The 16,040-nt window shown below is 44.0% G+C and overlaps 1 protein-coding gene across 8 annotated transcripts in view; it reads left to right on the forward strand.

Moving 5' to 3' along the window:
- The window catches only part of st3gal3a (ST3 beta-galactoside alpha-2,3-sialyltransferase 3a), a 788,939-nt gene that overhangs the window by 189,344 nt on the left and 583,555 nt on the right, over positions 1-16,040 (forward strand). The window contains exon 1 of one of the 8 annotated variants that reach the window (XM_068036922.1): positions 15,777-15,855. The exons of the other annotated variants lie outside the window; for them this stretch is intronic. The gene's annotated coding sequence lies outside the window, so the exon portion shown is untranslated. Of the gene's footprint in view, positions 1-15,776; positions 15,856-16,040 lie in introns of those variants that run through there. 8 annotated transcript variants of the gene reach the window in all.

The raw sequence follows: 16,040 nt of genomic DNA on the forward strand, positions 1-16,040 counted from the left end.
AGGAAAAAGAAAATCATTGCAGGTATTAAGGTAAGTTAGATGAATGATGAGGATATAAATAAACATTTTCCAAGTATAACTATACAAATAGAATCAAAGAAAGAGATGAACATAAGAATAAGAAAGAAGTTAGGATGCCCAAAGTGCCTTACAATCAATAATGTTGTTTTGTAGGCAAAATAAAATGAAGCAGATAAAAAGTTATGGAAAATATAAAACAAAACATGAAAAACATTTGTAAAGATATTCAAGGCATATGGTTGCTCAGTTAAATATTAAGACCCATAGAGGGATGGCAGCTATACTAAATGACTTCTTTATGTTTGTATTCATCAACAAAATCATGTGCTGTCTTCTTAATAAAAAAAAGAATTTCCAAGGCAACGCAAAGAAATTTTAATTAAAAATATAAATTACAAATGAAGAATTGAAGGGTAGGTTGAAGGCACTAAAAGAGAACAAAGCACCCGGCCTGGATGGATGGTACACGAAGGTACTTCAGATGGTAGTTCATAAAAAAAATTAGTCGTACCACAGTATCCATCTTTAATTCATGGAAACAGGATTGGTAGCCAAGCATTGTAGAAGGGTGAACATAATGTAAAATTACATTTTTATAAAGGTATTAAAATAATTCTTGGAATTACAAACTGGAGAACAGTTCTTTGCAGACAGAAAGCACATGTACACACATTGCGCCTGTTTCAGCTAAACAAAATAAGTGACAGCCACTCGCTGATTCATTCCTCAGAGCAATGCCTTGATCAATCAGAGTCAAGCTGCCTGGTTTAAATTTCAAACAAACCTTGTCAGTTAATTGTCAGTCACCATAAACTGGTGCATTCTCAATGGCATCGCCTCTACCAAACAGAGTTCACTTGCCAACAAATCAGCACTCTCATAAAGTTGTCGCTTCCCCTTACATTGGTATTCTTGTGGATTGTCCTGATGAGTGCAAGATGAAAAGCTTCGACACCAGGTCTCTATTTTCAGCAATACTCCAAGTTCTGAACTACCAAACCAAAATAAATTTATCAAACATGATTTCCCTTTCATACAACCATGTTGACTCTGATCATACCATGATTTCCTAAGTGCATTGTTAAGACTTCCTTAGTCATAGATTCCTGACAACTGATGTCAGGCTATCTGGTCTATAGTTCGCTTTTTTCTCTCTCCCTCCTTTCTTGAATAGCAGGGACCTTTCTAGAATCAAGAGAATTTTGTAAAACCATAACCAGTGCATCCATTAATTCTGCAGCTACCTCTTTTAGAACTCTAGGATGTATTCCATCAGGTATATATTATTCTCATAACATTATTTTGGTCAGTAGCTCGTAGAATATTCTATAACGGTTCAGTCTTGTGTAAAACTTGTTACTAAATATGCAAGGTCAAGATTATGAAGAACAACTTTCGAACTTTCTGCAGCAGTCTGAGATTCAGCCAGTCTGTTCACAACCTTGGTGTTACATTTGACACCGAGATGAGCTTCCTACCTCATATTCCTGTCACCACTGAGCCCACCTACTTCCACCTCCGTAACAGCGTCTGACTTCACCCCTCTTAGCTCATTGGCTGCTGAAACCCTCATTCATTCCTTCATTACCTCTAGACTTGACTATTCCAACACACTCCTGACTGGTCTCCCACATTCTACTCTCCGTATACTTGAGGTCATCCAAAGCTCTGCTGCCCGTGCCTTAACTTGCACCAAATCCCGTTCTCCTATAGCCCCTGTGTTTGCTGATCTATATTAGCTCCTGGTCAAGCAATGTCTTGATTTTAAAATTCTCATCCTCGATTACAAATCCCTCCATGGCCTCATCCCTCCCTATCTCTGTAATCTCCTCCAGCCCCAAATCCTCCAAGATATCTGCGCTTCTTTAATTCTGGCCTCTTGTATATTCCTGATTTTAATCGCTCCACCATTGGTGGCCATGCTGTCAGTTGCCTAGGCCTTAAACTCTGGACTACCCGCACTACACCTCTCCACCTCCCTCCCTCCTTTAAGACACTCCTTAAAACCTACCTCTTTGACCAAGCTTTTGGTCATCTGGCCTAGTATCTCCTTTTGTGGCTGGGTGTCATACTTTGTTTTATAATCCTCCTGTAAAGCAACTTGGGACGTTTTATTATGTTAACAACACAATATAAATATGTTGTTGTTGTGAAAACATATGGAATAAAGTTAAGTGAAGTACTGTAATCATAGAATCAGAAAATTTAAGGCACAGAAAGAGGCCATTTGACCCACAGTGTCTGTGCCAGCCAAAAAACGATCCACCCATTCTAATCCCACCTTCCAGCATTTGGTTCCTAGCCCTGCAGATTACGACACGTGAGGGGCATATCTAGACTCCTTTGGAATGAATTGAGGGTTTCTGCCTCAACTACCCATTCAGGCAGTGAGTTCCAGACCCCCTCATCTCCCCTCTAATTTTTCTACCAATCACTTTAAATCTATGCCCCCTCTAACTTTGTTCTTGCTTCTGTTTAATGCTGCTACTCAATAGATACAAATAGTTTTAGTTTGAGCTCAAGGTTTGTTAGGTGGTTTATGGCAGTTGAGAGGAGCGCCAGATGGTCATTAATAATTCAATTAGGAAATCAGGAGAAACTTCTTTCCCAAAAAAGTGGTTAGAATGTTGAACTTGCTACCACATGGAGTATTTGAGGCAAATAGCATAGCTGCATTTAGGGGGAAGCAAGATGAGTAGAGAAAGGTCTAGAAGGATGTGGTAATAAAATTAGGTGAAGTAAGGTGGAAGGAGCTCGTGGAGTATAAAAACTGGCAATGGCCTGTTTCTGTGCTGTAACTTCTACGTAATTCAAGCTTTAAAAAAAACTATGGATAGGGGGTTGATCATTTAGGACTGAGATGAGGAGATAATTCCTTACTAAAAGAGTTGTGAATCTTTGGAATTCTTTTCCCCAGAGGGTTGTGGATGCTCCATCGTTGAATACATATAGGGGGAGGCGGTGGCATAGTGGTAATGTCACGAGACGAGTAACCCAGAGCCCCTGTTCTGGAGACATGGGTTCGAAACGCAACACGGCAGAAGGTGGAATATGAATTCAATTAATAACTTTGGAATTAAAAAAGCTAAACTAACGGTGACCATGAAACCATTGTCAATTGTTGTAAAAACCCATCTGGTTCACTAATGTCCTTTCAGGAAGGAAATCTGCTGTCCTTACCTGGCCTACATGTGAATCCAAACTCTCAGTAATGTGGTTGACTCTTAAATGCCCTATGAAATAGCTTAGCAAACCACTCAGTTGTATCAAACTGCTACAAAGTCTGAGAAAAATAATGAAACCAGACAGACCACCCAGCATCAACCTAGGCACCAGAAACGACAGCAGCAAACCTAGCCCTGTTGACCCTGCAAAATCCTCATGACTAACATCTGGGGGCTTGTGCCCAAATTGGGAGAGCTGGCCCACAGACTAGTCAAGCAACAGCCTGACAGAGTCAGACTCACGGAATCATACTTTACAGACAATGTCCCACCATCCAACCCAACCACCATCACGATCCCTGGGTATGTCCTGTCCCACCGACAGGACAGACCAAGCAGAGGTGGTGGCACAGTAGTATACAGTCGGGAGGAAGTGGCCCTGGGAATCTTCAACATTGACTTCGGATCCCATGATGTCTCGTGGCATCAGGTCAAACATGGGCAAGGAAACCTACCGCCCCTGCTCAGCTGATGAATCAGTGCTTCTCCATGTTGAACACCAATTGGAAGAGGCACGGAGGGTAGCAAGGGCACAAAATGTACTCTGGGTGGGGGACTTCAATGTCCATCACAAAGAGTGGCACGGTATCAGCACTACTGGCCGAGTCCTAAAAGACATAGCTACTAGACTGGGACTGCGGCAGCAGGGCAGGGAAAAACCTACTTGACCTCGTCCTCACCAGATGCATCTGTCCATGACAGTATTGGTAGGAGTGACCACCGCACGGTCCTTGTGGAAATGAAGTCCCATCTTCACATTGAGGATACCACCATCGTGTTGTGTGTGGCACTACCACTGTGCTAAATGGGTCAGATTTTGAACAGATCTAGCAACTCAAAACTGGGCATCCATGAAGCGCTGTGGGCCATCAGCAGCAGCAGAATTATATTTAGCCACAATCTGTAACCTCATGGACCGGCATATTCCCCACTCTACCACTACCATCAAGCTGGGGGCCAACCCTGGTTCAATGAAGACTGCAGGATGGCATGTCAGGAGCTGCACCAGGCATACCTAAAAATGAGGTGTCAGTTTGGTAATGCTACAACCCAAGACTACTTGCATGCCAAACAGCGAAGGCAGTATGTAATAGACAGGGCTAAGCGATCCCACAACAAATGGATCAGATCTAAGCTCTGCATTCCTGCCCCATCCAGTTGTGAATGGTGGTGGATAACTCAACAACTGACAGGAGGAGGAGGCTCCACAAAATTCCCATCCTCAATGATGGGGGAGCCCAGCACATCAGTGCAAAAGACAAGGCTGAATCATGTGCATCCATCTTCAGCCAGAGGTGCCGAGTGGATGATCCATCTCGGCCTCCTTCTGAGGTCCCCAGCATCACAGATGCCAGTCTTCAGCCAATTTGATTCACTCCACGTGATATCAAGAAATGGCTGAAGGCACTGGATACTGCAAAGACCCTGACAACATTCCAGCAATAGTACTGAAGACCTGTGCTCCAGAACTAGCTGTGCCCCTAGCCAAGCTGTTCCAGTAGAGCTACCACACTGGCATCTACCCGGCAATGTGGAAAATTGCCCAGGTATGTCCTTTACACAAAAAGAAAGGACAAATCCAACATGGCCAATTATTGCCCGATCAGTCTACTCCCGATCATCAGCAAAGTGAAGGAAGGGGTCGTCGACAGTGCTATCAAGCAACACTTGCTCAGCAATAACCTGCTCACTGACACTCAGTTTGGGTTCTGCCAGGACCACTCAGCTCCTGATCTCATTTCAGCCTTGGTCCAAACATGGACAAAAGAGCTGAACTCCAGAGGTGAGGTGAGAGTGACTGCCCTTGACATCAAGGCAGAATTTGACCGAGTATGGCATCAAGGAACCCTAGCAAAACTGGAGTCAATGGGAATCGGGGAAAACTCTCTGCTCGTTGGAGTCATGCCTAGCACGGAGAAAGACGGTTGTGGTTGTTGGAGATCAATCATTTCAATCCCAGGACATCACTGCAGGTGTTCCTCAAGGTCGTGACCTAGGCCCATCCATCTTCAGCTGCTTCAGCAATGACCTTCCCTCCATCATAAGGTCAGAAGTGGAGATGTTTGCTGATGATTGCACAATGTTCAACATCATTTGCGACGACTCAGATACTGAAGCAGGCATGTCCATATGCAGCAAGAGCTGGACAACATCCAGACTTGGACTGATAAGTGGCAAGTAACATTCGCACTACACAAGTGCCAGGCAATGACCATTTCAAACAAGAGAGAATCAAACCATCTCCCCTTGACATTCAATGGCATTACCATCGCTGAATCCCCTACTATCAACATCCCGGGGGTCACCATTGACCAGAAACTGAACTGGACCAGCCACATAAATACTGTGGCTACAAGAGCAGGTCAGAGGTTGGGAATTCTGCAGCGAGTAACTCACCTCCTGTCTCCCAATGCCTGTCCAACATCTACAAGGCACAAGTCAGGAGTGTGATGGAACACTCTATACTTGCCTGGATGGGTGCAGCTCCAACAACACTCAAGAAACTCGACACCATACAGGACAAAGTAGCCCGCTTGATTGGCACCCCATGCACCACCTTCAACATTCACTCCCTCCACCACCGATGCACAGTGGCAGCAGTGTGTGCCATATACAAGATGCACTGCAGCAACTCACCAAGGCTCCTTCGACAGCACCTTCCAAACCCGTGACCTCTACCACCAAGAAGGACAAGGGCAGCAGATGTATGGGAACACCATCACGTGCAAGTTCCCCTCCAAGCCACAAACTATCCTGATTTGGAACTATATCGCTGTTCCTTCACTATCGCTGGGTCAAAATCCTGGAACTCCTTTCCTAACAGCACTGTTGGTGTACCGACACCCCAAGGACTGTAGCGGTTCAAGAAGGCAGCTCAACACCAGCTTCTCAAGGGCAATTAGGGGTGGGCAATAAATGCTGTCCTTGTCATTGACGCCCACATCTTCCAAATAAATAAAAAAAAAGATAGATTTTTTGTTTCAGGGAATCAAGGGACATGGGGAGCGGGCAGAAAAGTGGAGTTGAAGCCCAAGATCAGACATGATGGTATTGAGTGGCAGAGCAGTCTTGAGAGACTGTATGGTCTACTCCTGCTCCTATTTCTCTGTTCTTATGAAATTCTCTGTTGTTTGGAATAAAATGTTTGTATCAATCACCTTTCTTGTCCTTGATTTGTGTGTGTGTTTTTTGGCAGTGATGGTATTCCATTCACATTGTGCAAATTCACATGATCCCAACTTGAAATATAGTTGCTGTGTGGTTATGCAAGTGCCCATAGAATCATTTGCCTCATGATTGATTGAGTTTTTGATGCGGTAACAGAGAGGGTTGATGAGGGTAATGTAGTTGATGTGCTGTACGTGGACTTCCACAAGGCATTTGATAAAGTGCCACATAATAGGCTTGCCAGCAAAGTTAAAGCCCATAGAATAAAAGGGAAAGTGGAAGCATGGATGTGAAGTTGGCTGAAGGACAGGAAACAGAGAATAGTGGTGAACGGTAGTTTTTTGGATTGGAAGAAGATATACAGTGGTATTCCCCATTGATTGGTACTCGGACCACTGCCTTTCTTGATAAATATTAATGATTTGAACTTGGGTGTATCGGGCACAATTTCAAAATTTGCAGATTATATAAAACTTGGATGTATAGTGAACTGTGAGAATGATAATGATATACTTCAAGGGGATGTAGATAGACTGGTGGAATGGGCGGACACACGGCAGATGAAATTTAACAGAGAAGTGTGAAGTGAACCATTTTGGTAGGAAGAGTGAGGAGATAAGATAACAAGTACAATTCCAAAGTGGGTGCAGGAACAAAGAGACCTGGGAGTGAATTTGCACAAATCGTTGAAAGTCACACAGCAGGTTGAGAAAGCAATTAAAAAGGCATATGGGATCCTGGCCTTTATTGAGGCATAGAATATAAAAGCAAGGAAGTTATGATAGTCATAGTCATAGAGTTATGCAGCACAGAAACAGACCCATCAGCCCATCGTGGCTGTGCCAGCCATCAAGCACCTATCTATTCTAATCCCATTTTCCAGCACTTGGCCCGTAGCCTTGTATGCTATGATGTTTCAAGTGCTCATCGAAATACTTCTTAAATGTTGTGAGGGTTGTAAATAGTATGTAAATAGTCCAACTCGGGAAGGGGCCATACTGGACCTGGTGTTGGGGAATGAGCCCGGCCAGGTTGTTGAAGTTTCAGTAGGGGACTACTTTGGGAATAGTGATCACAATTCCGTAAGCTTTAAAATACTCATGGACAAAGACGAGAGTGGTCCAAAAGGGAGAGTGCTAAATTGGGGGAAGGCCAACTACACCAAAATTCGGCAGGAGCTGGGAAATGTAGATTGGGAGCAGCTGTTTGAAGGTAAATCCACATGTGATATGTGGGAGGCTTTTAAAGAGAGGTTGATTAGCGTGCAGGAGAGACATGTTCCTGTGAAAATGAGGGATAGAAATGGCAAGATTAGGGAACCATGGATGACAGGTGAAATTGTGAGACTAGCTAAGAGGAAAAAGGAAGCATACATAAGGTCTAGGCGGCTGATGAAAGACGAAGATTTGAAAGAATATCGGGAATGTAGGACCAATCTGAAACGAGGAATTAAGAGGGCTAAAAGGGGTCATGAAATATCTTTAGCAAACAGGGTTAAGGAAAATCCCAAAGCCTTTTATTCATATATAAGGAGAAAGAGGGTAACTAGAGAAAGGATTGGCCCACTAAAGGACAAAGGAGGAATGTTATGCTTGGACTCAGAGAAAATGGGTGAGATTCTAAACGAGTACTTTGCATCGGTATTCACCGAGGAGAGGGACATGACGGATGTTGAGGTTAGGAACAGATGTTTGATTACTCTAGGTCAAGTCGGCATAAGGAGGGAGGAAGTGTTGGGTATTCTAAAGGGCATTAAGGTGGACAAGTCCCCAGGTCCGGATGGGATCTATCCCAGGTTACTGAGGGAAGCGAGAGAGGAAATAGCTGGGGCCTTAACAGATATCTTTGCAGCATCCTTAAACACGGGTGAGGTCCCGGAGGACTGGAGAATTGCTAATGTTGTCCCCTTGTTTAAGAAGGGTAGCAGGGATAATCCAGGTAATTATAGACCGGTGAGCCTGACGTCAGTGGTAGGGAAGCTGCTGGAGAAGATACTGAGGGATAGGATCTATTCCCATTTGGAAGAAAATGGGCTCATCAGTGATAGGCAACATGGTTTTGTGCAGGGAAGGTCATGTCTTACCAACTTAATAGAATTCTTTGAGGAAGTGACAAAGTTGATTGATGAGGGAAGGGCTGTCGATGTCATATACATGGACTTCAGTAAGGCGTTTGATAAGGTTCCCCATGGCAGGCTGATGGAGAAAGTGAAGGCGCTTGGGGTCCAAGGTGTACTAGCTAGATGGATAAAGAACTGGCTGGGCAACAGGAGACAGAGAGTAGCAGTAGAAGGGAGTTTCTCAAAATGGAGACGTGTGACCAGTGGTGTTCCACAGGGATCCGTGCTGGGACCACTGTTGTTTGTGATATACATTAATGATTTGGAGGAAAGTATAGGTGGACTGATTAGCAAATTTGCAGACGACACTAAGATTGGTGGAGTAGCAGATAGTGAAGGGGACTGTCAGAGAATACAGCAGAATATAGATAGATTGGAGAGTTGGGCAGAGAAATGGCAGATGGAGTTCAATCATGGCAAATGCGAGGTGATGCATTTTGGAAGATCCAATTCAAGAGTGAACTATACAGTAAATGGAAAAGTCCTGGGGAAAATTGATGTCCAGAGAGATTTGGGTGTTCAGGTCCACTGTTCCCTGAAGGTGGCAACGCAGGTAAATAGAGTGGTCAAGAAGGCATACGGCATGCTTTCCTTCATCGGACGGGGCATTGAGTACAAGAGTTGGCAGGTCATGTTACAGTTGTATAGGACTTTGGTTCGGCCACATTTGGAATACTGCGTACAGTTCTGGTCGCCACATTATCAAAAGGATGTGGATGCTTTGGAGAGGGTGCAGAGGAGGTTCACCAGGATGTTGCCTGGTATGGAGGGCGCTAGCTATGAAGAGAGGTTGAGCAGATTAGGATTATTTTCATTAGAAAGACGGAGGTTGAGGGGGGACCTGATTGAGGTGTACAAAATCATGAGAGGTATAGACAGGGTGGATAGCAAGAGGCTTTTTCCCAGAGTGGGGGTTTCAATTACTAGAGGACACGAGTTCAAAGTGAAAGGGGAAAAGTTTAGGGGGGATATGCGTGGAAAGTTCTTTACGCAGAGGGTGGTGGGCACCTGGAACGCATTGCCAGCGGAGGTGGTAGATGCGGGCACGATGGAGTCTTTTAAGATGTATCTAGACAGATACATGAATGGGCAGGAAGAAAAGAGATACAGAACCTTAGAAAATAGGCGACATGTTTAGAGAGAGGATCTGGATCGGCGCAGGCTTGGAGGGCCGAAGGGCCTGTTCCTGTGCTGTAATTATCTTTGTTCTTTGTTCTTTGTTCTTTGGTTCCTGCCTCTACCACCTCTTCAGGCAGTGTGTTCCAGATTCCAATCCCCTCTGGGTGAAAAATTTTTTTCTCAAATCCCCTCTAAACCTCCTACCCCTTACCTTAAATCTATGCCCCCTGGATATTGACCCCTCCACTAAGGGAAAAAGTTTCTTCCTATCTAATCTATCTTCATAATTTTGTATACCTCAATCATGTCCCCCCTCAGCCTTCTCCGCTCTAAGGAAAACAACCCTTGCACATCCGGTCTCTCTTCATAGCTGAAATGCTCCAGCCCAGGCAACAGCCTAGTGAATCTCCTCTGCACCCTCTCTAGTGCAATCACATCCTTCCTGTGGTGTGGTGACCAGAACTGTACACAGTCATCCAGCTGTGGCCTAACTAGCATCTTATACAGCTCCATCATAACCTCCCTGCTCTTATATTCTATGCTTCAGCTAATAAAGGCAAGTATCCCATATGCACCTTTACAAACACTGGTTTGGCCTCAGTTGGAGGGTGTGAAGTGGGTACCACACTTCAGGAAGGTTGTGAAGTCTTTAGAGAAGGTGCAGAAAGATTTATGAGAATGGATCCAAGGATGAAGGACTTCAGTTATGTGGATAGATTGGAGAAGCTAGGGTTGTCTTCCTTAGAGAAGTTTGAGACAGGATTTAATGGATATGTTCAAAATCATATTAGGTCTCGACAGAGGAGATAGAAACTGTTCCTGTTGGCAGAAGGTGGCACAGTGGCGCAGTGGTTAGCACTGCAGCCTCACGGCTCCAGCGACCCAGGTTCAATTCTGGGTACTGCCTGTGCGGAGTTTGCCAATTCTCCCTGTGACCGTGTGGGTTTTCGCCAGGTGCTCCAGTTTCCTCCCACAGCCAAAGACTTGCAGGTTGATAGGTAAATTGGCCATTATAAATTGCCCCTAGTATAGGTAGGTGGTAGGGGAATTGTGGGGATGTGCTAGGAATATGGGATTAATGTAGGATTAGTATAAATGGGTGGTTGATGGTCAGCACAGACTCAGTGGGCCGAAGGGCCTGTTTCAGTGCTGTATCTCTAAATAAAATAAAATAAACCAGAAGACACTGATTTAAGATGATTGGCAAAAGAACCAGAGATGAAATGGGGAAAACATTTTATGCAGTGTGGTTAAAATCTGGAATGCACTGCCTGAAAGGGTAGTGGAGGCAGATTTAATTTCAAAAGGGAATTGGATAAGCACCTGAATAGAAAACAATTGTCGGGCTACAGGGAAAAGGCAGGGGAGTGGGATTAACTAAATTGCTCTTGTAGAAAGTCAGCATGAATTTGGTGGGCCGAATGGCCTCCTTCGCTGCTGTAACCACTCTATGATTCTATGTGACCTTTGTAGCTTCATTTACATATAAACATAACTTGTGTAGATTTTCCAAATATACATAAAACATACTTATGAAAGAGTTAATTGTCCATCAGTTCTTTCATAATGTTATATCTTTAACAGCATTTGGACATTTGTTGGCACAGCAGCTCTACTTTGCTTTGCCGGAACAAAGTTGATTCAGCTGTGTAATTTTGGCCATTTACCTGTGCACTATTTAAATCCTGTATTGATCTCAAATTGACATCTGTGGTATACCCATTCCATAGGAGTAACAAACACAACCAGCAAAGAGTTTTTTTTTTCAGTGTCCTTATCTGCCTAGCTCTTTCCCAGCCACATGGAACGTATAATGACTGAAACCAAAATCATGACGGTAAAGCACATGTACTCCTGTTTTTTGATTGGTCTGGCTCTTGTGGAATTTGCTCCAGTGTAAATGCAACAGTTTGCTCAGAATTGGGACTCCGAGAAGACGCAGTGGAGCTTCTTCTTGGAGCAGATGTGCAATGTTCCATAAAGCTGCAACTTAAAAGTCAATACATGTTAGATAAGGAATCTGTAACTCACAGCACATCAACTGACTGACAAGCCTTTCTGTTACCCTGACTCTAAATGAATTTTAAACTCAAATGTTGTGCAGTATAACTGGACAGTTCTAGAACATAAGAGGAGAAAAATGGAGAAAAACATTGGGAATAGAATATAGTTATGATGAGAAACCTGAAAAGACTGTATTCACGTGCAGAGAAGGTTCAGGAGGAATCGAATAGAAGTGCTAAAAATTTTGAAATGGCTTGCAAGTGCAGATAGTGAAAAGTTATTTTTACTGTTTAGTAAATTGGTAACGAGGATGTGTAAGTTCAGGCTCAATAATAAGTGGAACTATGAACTCTCAAATTTGAAACACCTTGGAACATTTTACTACTTTACAGGTTCTAAGTAAATGACAGTTTCACATAGATTCACTAGCATGCACCTGAACAGAGCCGGGACTGAGATCCTTGCGGAACGTTCTGCTCGTGCTCTTGGGGAGGGTTTAAACTAGTTCGGCAGGGGGACGGGGACCTGAGGGTAGACACAGTTGGGACAAAATCAGAAATGAAACTGGAAGGCAGAAAATGAATGGATGAGTCTGGAAGACAGAGAAAACAAAGGTTAGAAAATAAAAAAGAGTTTGGCAGTGCTCAAGGGTATCCATTTCAATGGAAGCAGTATAGCAAATAAAGCAGATCAGCTGAGGGCACAGATAGACACATGGCAGTATGATATAGCTATTACAGAAACATGGCTTAAGGAGGGGCAGGAATGACAGCTCAACGTTCCAGGTTACAAGGTTTTCAGACGCGATAGGGAGGGGGATAAGAAAGGAGGGGGAGTGGCAATTTTGGTCAAAGAAACTATTACATCTGTGAGGAGGTAATATGTTGGAAGGTTCATCAAATGAGGCCATATGGATTGAGCTAAGGAACACAAAAGGGGCAATCACACTGCCAGGAGTGTACTATAGACCCCCAAACAGTCAGAGGGCAATAGAATTGCAGATATGTAGGCAATTCTCTGAGAAGTGCAAGAACAATAGGGCAGCAATAGTAGGGGATTATAACTACCCCAATATTAAATGGGATAGTTTTAGTGTGAAAGGAATTGAGGAAGCAGAACTCTTGAGGTGAATTTAGGAGAACCTTTTGCCCAGTATGTAGCAAGTCCAACAAGAGAGGGTGCAGTTTTAGACTTAGTTTTAGGAAATGAAGATGGGCAGGTGGAGGGATTGGCAGTGGGAGAGCATTTTGGTGGTAGTGATCACAATTCAGTCAGTTTTAACATAATTATGGAAAAAGACAGAGATAGAATGGGAGTTAGAGTTCTCAATTGGGGCAAGGCCAATTTTACAAAGCTGAGGAGTGATTTAACAAAAGTGGACTGGAAACAGCTACGTGAAGGTAAATCAGTGTCAGAGCAGTCGGCGGCATTCAAAGGCGAGATTCAAGGAGTTCAGAGTAAACGTTCCCTCAAAGAAAAGGGTGAGAGGGCCAAATCTAGAGCGCCATGGATGTTAAGGAGTTTACAAGGTAAGATAAGGCAGAAAAGGAAAGCTTATGTCTGTCACCAAGAACACAATACTACAGAAAGCCGAGAGGAGTATAGAAAGTGGAGGAGTGAAATCAGTAAGGAAATTGGGAAAGCAAAGAGAGGGCATGAAAGAATATTGGCAAGCAAAATCAAGGTGAACCTAAAGATGTTTTATCAATACATTAAGAGTAAGAGGATAATTAAGGAGAGAGTAGGGCCTATAAAAGACCAAAAAGGTAACCTATGTGTCGGAGCGGAAGATGTTGGTATTGTTCTTAATGAATACTTTGCATCTGTCTTCACAAAAGAGGGGGATGATGCAGATATTGTAGTTAAGGAGGAGGGGCATGAAGTATTGGATGTGGTAAACATAGGGAGAGAGGAATTATTAATGGGATTAGCATCCTTAAAAGTTGATAAATAACCAGGGTCACATGAAATGCACCACAGGCTGTTAAAAAAAGCAAGAGAGGAAATAGTGGACTCAAAGATTGGCCGTGTGGTAGATAGCGAGGAGGATAGTTATAGGCTGCAGGAAGATATTGATGGTCTGGTCAGATGGGTGGAGAAGTGGCAAATGGAATTCAACCTAGAGAAGTGTAAGGTCATTTGGGGAGGCCTCCCTCTGACTGTTTGGGGGTCTATAGTACACTCCTGGCAGTGTGATTGCCCCTTTTTTGTTCCTTAGCTCAATCCATATGGCCTCATTTGATGAACCTTCCAACATATTACCTCCTCACAGATGTAATAGTTTCTTTGACCAAAATTGCCACTCCCCCTCCTTTCTTATCCCCCTCCCTATCGCATCTGAAAACCCTGTAACCTGGAACATTGAGCTGTCATTCCTGCCCCTCCTTAAGCCATCATCTTCCAGTCCTCACTGGATACAGGTGTGGTGCCGGAGGATTGGAGGACTGCTGACGTTGTACCTCTGTTTAAAAAGGGAGCAAGGGTAGACCGAATAATTACAGGCCAGTCAGTCTAACCTCAGTCATGGGCAAATTATTGGAATCTATTCTGAAAGACAGGATAAACTATCACTTAAAAAGGCACAGGTTAATCAAGGATAGTCAGCATCAATTTGTTAAGGGAAGATCTTGTCTGACCAATTTGATCGAATTTTTTGAAGAAGTAACAAGGAAGATAGATGAGACTAGTGCAGTTGATGCGGTCTACATGGATTTTAGCAATGCTTTTGACAAGGTCCCATTTGGTAGACTGGTTAAAAAAATAAAATCCCATGGGATCCAGGGAAATGCAGCAAGGTGGATACAGAATTTCATCAGTGGCAGGAAATAAAGGGTAATTGTTGACGTGTGTTTTTGCAACTGGAGGGCTGTTTCCAGTGGCGTTCTGCAGGACTCTGTACTGGGTCTCCTGCTTTTTGTGGTGTATTTTAACGATTTGGACGTTAAATGTAGGGGGCATGATCAAGAAGTTTGCAGATGAATCAAAGATTGGCCGTGTGGTAGATAGCGAGGAGGATAGTTATAGGCTGCAGGAAGATATTGATGGTCTGGTCAGATGGGTGGAGAAGTGGCAAATGGAATTCAACCTGGAGAAGTGTAAGTTCATTTGGGGAGGTCAAACAAGGCGAAGGAATACAGAATTAATGAGAAAATACTGAGAAATGTAGAGGAAGTGAGGGACCTTGAAGCGAATGTCCACAGATCCCTGAAGGTAGCAGGACAGGTCGATAAGGTGGTTAAGAAGGCATATGGAATCCTTTCCTTTATTAGCCAAGGTATAGAATATAAGAGGAGGGAGGTTATGCTGGAACTGTATAACTCACTGGTTAGACCACAACTTGAGTACTGTGTGCAGTTCTGGTCACCTCATTACAGAAAGGATGTAATTGCACTAGAGGCGGTACAGGGGAGATTTACAAGGATGTTGCCAGGGCTGGGAAAATGCAGCTAAGTGGAAAGATTGGCTAGGCTGGGGTTGTTCTGCTTGGAACAGATAAGGCTGAGGGGAGTTCTGATGGAAATGTACAACATTTTGAGGGGCCTGGATAGAGTGGAGGTTAAGGGTCTATTTACCTTAGCTGAGAGGCAAGTGACTAGGGAGCATACACTTAAAGTGATTGGTAGAAGATTTAGAGGGGCGTTGAGGAAACATTTTTTCACCCAGAGGGTGTTGGGGGTCTGGAACTCTCTGCCTGAAAGGGTAGTTGAGGCAGAAACCCTCAACTCATTCAAATGGAGTCTGGATATGCTCCTCAAGTGCCATAATCTGCAGGGCTATGGATCAAATGCTGGAAAGTGGGATTAGAATGGGTGGATCGTTTTTTGGCCGGCACAGACACGATGGGCCAAGTGTTCTATTTCTGTTGCTTAAACTTTCTATGATGCCAGGGATGGGAACTATAGTTACCGAGAGATTTGAGATATTGGGATGATTTCTACTGAAGCAGAGAAGATTTAGGGAAGATTCAGTAATCTGTCCTTTACCAAAATGGCGCCAGCACTTCATCCTCTGCGTTAAACCATTGACGAACGTTGGGTGTGCAAGAAATGCCAGTTAACCGCGCAGGCGCGGGACTTTCCATTCCCTGGAGCTCGGGAGGGGGCGGGGTCTATGCTCCTTGGGAAAGCACCGGGTCAAAGATGGAGAACTGATCGAGGGAGATTAGTTGGCCAACAAACGACCAGAGAGACCGAGCGGAAGGTAGAGAATAGAATTGAGAAGAGCAAGGAAGGAGCAGAGATTGAATTCCCAATGAACTACACATCCTCTTGCGCATCTCATGGGAGAGGGATTTTTTTTTTTGGTGGTGGGGTGGGCGGTGGTAATGGGTTCTGTGGAACTACACTTCCCAATGGACAGTGCGTTCTTGTGCAGCCGTCGAGCAA

The sequence above is a fragment of the Heterodontus francisci genome, chromosome 8 (assembly GCF_036365525.1).
Source record: "Heterodontus francisci isolate sHetFra1 chromosome 8, sHetFra1.hap1, whole genome shotgun sequence".
NCBI lineage: Eukaryota > Metazoa > Chordata > Chondrichthyes > Heterodontiformes > Heterodontidae > Heterodontus > Heterodontus francisci.